We start from the raw sequence: 6,402 nt of genomic DNA on the forward strand, positions 1-6,402 counted from the left end.
AATCTATGTTATTTATACATATAACTTAATTATACTTCTCTATTTAAAAGAAATGGTTGTCTTTCTTGCATTTTAATTTATGAAAATTAATTTCTTGCATTTAATTTATGAAAATTACTCACATCCATGCTTGAGCTGTAGAATGCACCTTTTCTCCCCAAAAGGGTTCCGTTTAGGCTGTAATATCAATCTTTTCCATGTGAACATTGTGGCTGAGATGGTAGAAACCCACACTTTTAAGAATTGTAAATTGTTAGTGTGTTGGGCGTGGTCAATACAGATATTTGCCATACTAAAGACCCAGGTTCAAACCTGGGCAAGAATATAGCCCTAGAAATTAAGTTACAACTAAGTTTCACAGAGTTTTGTATGGGACATTCTTAAAAAAGCAGTGGAAATTGTTTGGATCATATATCCTAAAAAAGGAGTGGAAATTGTTTGGATCATGTTATGAGAACCAAAATGTTTGTTTGGATCATATATCCTTAAAAAGGAGTGGAAATTGTTTGCATCATTTATATAACAGTTATGAGAACCAAAATGTTTGAAAGGCTGAATTTAAAATGATGTGTTTTTCAAGATATGCCAGACATGGCATGAAACAATTATGACAAAACAATTATGAGAAACGAGAAACGAATGTTTGAATGGCTGAATTTAAAATTATTTGATTTTCAAGATATGCCAGACATGGCATGAAATAATTATGGAAAAAACTTTAGTCATTGTGAAGCGTGATCATCAGCTAAGGAAGTAAGCAGTTTAATAGATGTTTAAGGAAACTACTTTACACATACTTCTTCAATTTATAATATAATTACCAGCTAAGGAAGTAAGCAGTTTAATAGAAGTTTAAGGAAACTACTTTACACATATACTTCTTCAATTTATAATATAATAAACCTTTTCGATATAATTTGATACTGCAATAAGTTTTTTCAGGGTAGTGTTAGCTATTAGTTATGTATCAGGTCAATTCCTTAATCCTTAATATGTATCAGGTCAATTCCTTAGGCCAGGGTTGCAATTATGACTAGAGTTTTGAGTTTAATTTTTCACGTCAATTCCTTAGGCGAGGGTTGCAATTATGACTAGAGTTTTGAGTTTAATTTCTCAACTACTTGGACATCATTTTTGTGCACCGATCCACTGCAGCTTATGTTTTATCTATTGTTTACAAGCTTTCACCAAGATAGAGTATTTCTTAGAATCGATCTGGACATTTTTATCCATAATTGAGCTTCCATTTTGTCATTGATCCACATCACATATTTCCTTGTGATCTCATTGTCGGAGGATTTTGTACTAGAGCGTGGTAGAATTGTTCAGTTCTAAACGGAATTTTCAAGCAAATGAATTCCTCTACTAAATTCAGCTCCTTGGTGTGTTTTAGGGTTTTTTATTGGTATTGTGGTTGGCTACACTCATGGACTTTGCAAATATCAATAGTGTAATTGTTCAAATAATTTAAGAGTACTTTGAGAGCACCATGTTACATGCAAAGCAAACTGTATTTTCGAGTCGATTCCTTGCTTATTTTGACATATTATGCGTCTTTGTAAGATTTTTGAGATACACATATCAAGATCTGCAAAACAATAAACAAGCTTGCAAGAGAAGGAAGGAAGGAAGTGAGCAAGAATTGAAAAAAGAATAAAAAAAATTAATTCTACAATATTAGTTTTAGAATAAATACATAAAAGCAACTAAGTTAAGCTTAGTTGTACATGCAATAACTAAAGCTAACTAAAGCTAAGTGTGCTTTATCTTATGTTAATGTGTACATGTGCCACATGCAAGCAATAAGTTAACTAGAGCTAATCTAGGTGCATGTACACCAACACACCTAGTATAAGTGCATGTACACCAACACCCACCCTTAAGCATAACTTAGGGGAGTGTGATGCAAAATGAATGAGTCCCGGCAACACGGCCATTTTAGGTACCCATATACAATGCATAAAAACGAGGAAAGAGGGAAAACCTAGTGGGAAGAAAACCCCCCCTCAAAATATAATGCAAAAGTAGAGAAAAGACAACTGCTAGGGAGTCGTGTCCTTCACCCCGAGACGATCTCGCAGGAATCAAAACTTCTACTCAGTGAAAGTCTTGGTGAAGATGTCAGCAATGTGCTCGGAACTAGGACAATACTGAAGATCGATGATCCCATCATGAATGAGTTCTCTAATGAAGTGCATGTGGATCTCGATGAGTTTGGTACACTACCGCTGCACTGGATCTCTGCAAAACTTTAGCGTACTTTGATTATCACACTAGATGACAGTTGGATGATGGACACTAATCCCAAGCTCAGATAGGAAATGTTGTAGCCAAATTGCCTCAATAGTGGCATTGAGTGCCCCTCTATACTCGGCCTCTGCTGATGATAAAGCAATGGCAGCCTGCTTCTTACTTGACCAACAAATTGGGCCGGATCCCAAACTAAGTACATAACCGGAAGTAGACTTGTGATCAATGGTGTCGCCAGCCCAGTCTGAATCTGTGAACCCGATGAGATTCAAAGAACAATTGGCTGCATAATGAATCCCATAGGTGATTGTCCCCTGGACATATCGAAGGATGCACTTTGCAACATTCCAATGTAACTCATGTGGCTCCTGCATGTATCTGGAAATTGCTCCAACAGCATAGGAGAGATCGGGACGGGAGTGAGTGAGATAAAGAAGACTTCCCACAAGCTGGCGATACAATGTGCAATCAACCGATGGTGTGTCTTTGCCATTCTCAAGCTTTATCCCTAATAAGAAAGGTGTGGCTGCTGGCTTGCAGTCACTCATGTGAAATCGTGCCAAAAGATCTCTGGCATATTTTGGTTGAAAAATGGTATTGCTAGAATCACGCTGATGGATTTCTAGTCCAAGGAAGAAATTTAGCAAGCCCATGTCTGTCATAGAAAACCGCTTATGCAATGCAGTTTTGATGTTAGTAATGACAGAAGCTGAACTACCCGTTATCAAAAGATCATCTACATAGAGTACTATGATCAACAAGGAGTCAATTTTCTTCAGAAAATAAACATTGGAATCAGATTTGCAGTGTACAAAATTTTGAGATAACAAATAAGAATCCATCTTTTCATACCATGCTCTAGGTGTCTCCTTGAGGCCATAGAGAGACTTCTTTAGTTTGCATACCAGAGATGAATTCTGCATGTATCCCGGTGGCTGCTCCATGTAGATTTCCTCCTCGAGATCACCATGAAGAAAGGCATTCTTCACATCCATATGATGCACCTCCCATCCTATTGCTGCTGCAATGGAGAGAGCTAGCCGAATGGAATCCATTTTTGCCATTGGAGCAAAAGTCTCATCATAGTCAACACCATGTACTTGCTGAAAACCTTTTGCTACCAATCGTGCCTTATATCGACTAACTTGGCCATTTGATGCCTTCTTGGTCCGGTAAACCCACTTGCATCTCACAAGTTTACGATTTGAAGGTAGCGGAACCAAATCCCAAGTCTGGTTCTCAATGAGAGAGTTATATTCCTCATCCATGGCGGCTTCCCATTCAGGATGCCCATTTGCTTCTGCATAAGTTTGTGGATCAGATCCATGCATCATATAAGCATGCATGGGCATGGATGGCTCCATAGCTAAGAGTGCTTGCGGATCTTCCTCAAACAGAGGGATAGAGGCAGGATCATCAAGGATATCACTCATGTTGCGCCATTTTTGTGTTGAAGTTGGTCGAGAATCTTCCGAACTACATGCAGAAGTATGATCTCGATGTTCAACAACTGGTGGTCTAACAGGGGTTATAGGAAAAGACTCATCTTCATCAGAATGCTGGTTTGAAGTTTCATCTGCATACTCATCAATGAGTGGTGATGAAAATTTGGTAACAAGTTCATCTACTGGTGCATGCGAAATATCTTCATCAAACTTTACACTCCTTTCAATAAAGAGCTCTTAAGTGTGGATATCAAGCAATCTGTACCCTTTGACTTCATCAGAATATCCAACAAACATGCATGCTTTTCTTTGAGGCTCCAAAGCCTTTCTCTTCTCTGGAGGAATGCGGGTCCATGCTCGAGATCCAAAAATGCGAAAATGACTAACTTCAGGTTGCATGCCAGTCCAAGCCTCAAAATGTGTTTTTCGAGTAACAGATTTATAAGGAGATCTGTTTTGGATGTATGAGGCACAATTAATAGCTTCGGCCCACAATTTCGATGGAAGAGATCTTGCATGCAACATGCAATTAGCCATCTCTTTCAAAGATCGATTTTTCCTTTTAGCCACGCCATTTTGCTGTGGAGTGTAAGGAACTGTATGCTGCAACTGTATGCCTGCTTCATCACAAAGATTCTTGATATCTTTGTTGACATATTCCGTCCCATTGTCTGTGCAGAGTATTTTGATGCGTTTTCCAGACTGATTATCCGCATGCGCTTTGAAAATATTTAGATGTTGAAAAACTTGAGACTTGAGTTTCAAGAAGTAAACCCAAGTGAATCTCGTGTAATCATCTATAAATGACAACACATATCTTGCTTTTTTCATTGAAAGCACCGGAAATGGACCCATGAGATCACTGTGTACAAGTTCCAAAGGTGAAGAGGCTCTCCATGCATGCCCCTTCTCGAATTTTTCTTGTGGATGCTTTCCAAGAGCACATCCATTACAAACACCATCTGAAAATTCAATGGTTGGCAATCCTTTGACCATCCGTTGCTTACTAAGCTGTTGCATATATCTGAAATTCAAGTGCCCAAATCTCTCGTGCCAAATCCTACTTTCTTCATTTGCATGTGTAAGTAGCAAAATAGAATCTGATTGAGGAACAAAATCAGAAAATGTATACAAATGAGATTGATCATTTACCTTGCCAGATGCAATCTTCAAATTGGTTTTCATGTCATAAATGCTCATGGAATCTAGGGTAAATTCCACTTTCCTTCCGCTGCCTGTGTGTGTCATCTGATACACTAAGAGAAGATTCATAGAAAGCCTTGGAATATGCAAGACATTTTCAAAACTTCCATCTTCGAGTTGCACTCTTCCTTGTCTAGTTGCTGCAACTGCAGAATTATCCCCCATGAGAATGGGAGGACCTGAGTATACATGTAGATAAGAAAAGGATTCCTTTGAAGAAGCCATATGATGTGAAGCTCCTGAATCGATGATCCATTCTTGTGGTGCAGAATGAAGATCAATCAAAGCATGCCCGTTACCTCTTGGATCTGGTGCTTTTTCTCGAGACTTCCTCTTAGCATTCTCAGGAATGTGGTCTCCAAGATTGTGTTGTTGGAGTGTCTGCGCCATAAGATCTATAGTCTTCTTCATGCATGCAGATTCAGGATGAAAACCACGGTGGCAATAATTGCACATTGATTGCCCTTTCGTTCCTTTCCTTTCCTTTGAGCCAGATGATCCATCAGGGGGTTTGCGATGTCCTCCCTTTCTTGGATCAGGATCCTTCTTCCCTTTTCCTTTCTGATGGTCTTTGGAATTTGCCTTTCCTTTTGCATGCACAGTAAGTGCATGCGCTTTGGAATTTTTAAGTGTGCCCATTTTGATGAGCTTATCTTGCTCATGCATCAAAGACTGAATAAAAGAATCCAGTGAGGGCATCTTCCAAGCTGCACCAGTTGCAGATCTCACTGTGTGGAATGCAGAGACAAATACTACATACTCTGGACCATGTTTTGATAAAATGGAAAGAATCAACTAATTTTCTTGCTTGGATTTGTCGATCCCGCATCCTTTCAGCTGAACCAGCAAGGCTTTATACCTTGTGAAAAAGTCTTGAATGTTCTCAAAGTTTCTCGGATCTAATGAGTTTAACTCATTTTCGAGAATGTGACCTTGCATTTCATCCTGTTTTCCAAACAATCCTTCCAAAATCTTCCATACTTCATTTGGAGTTGAACATGATTCAACATGAAATAGCAGTTCTGGAGAAATAGATAAACATAGGATGCCGAAGGCCTCGTCCATGCGATTAAAATATCTTGTTTTCTCCATTGCCGATGTTGGTTCAACTTCCGTTTCCATGGTTATTCGAAATAAGCCTCTACTTGTGAGATGAAGTTGAATCTTTGGCTTCCATTCGAAATAATTATATGGAGTGAGAATTCCCGATTGTGGAAACTCCAATTTAGACTCCATTCTTTGTTGTTGCTTCAATCTTCTGAACCTGCAAATAAAATTTCTTGTGCACTGATTACAAATCCCTGTGCTCTGATACCATGTAAGATTTTTGAGATACACAGATCTAGATCTGCAAAACAATAAACAAGCTTGCAAGAGAAGGAAGGAAGCGAGCAAGAATTGAGAAAAGAATAAAAAAAAAATTAATTCTACAATATTAGTTTTAGAATAAATACATAACAGCAACTAAGTTAAGCTTAGTTGTACATGAAATAACTAAATCTAA

The sequence above is a fragment of the Pinus tabuliformis genome, chromosome 9 (assembly GCF_031772625.1).
Source record: "Pinus tabuliformis cultivar Carrire ecotype Pingquan chromosome 9, CPIR1, whole genome shotgun sequence".
In the NCBI taxonomy this organism is placed as follows: Eukaryota; Viridiplantae; Streptophyta; class Pinopsida; order Pinales; family Pinaceae; genus Pinus; species Pinus tabuliformis.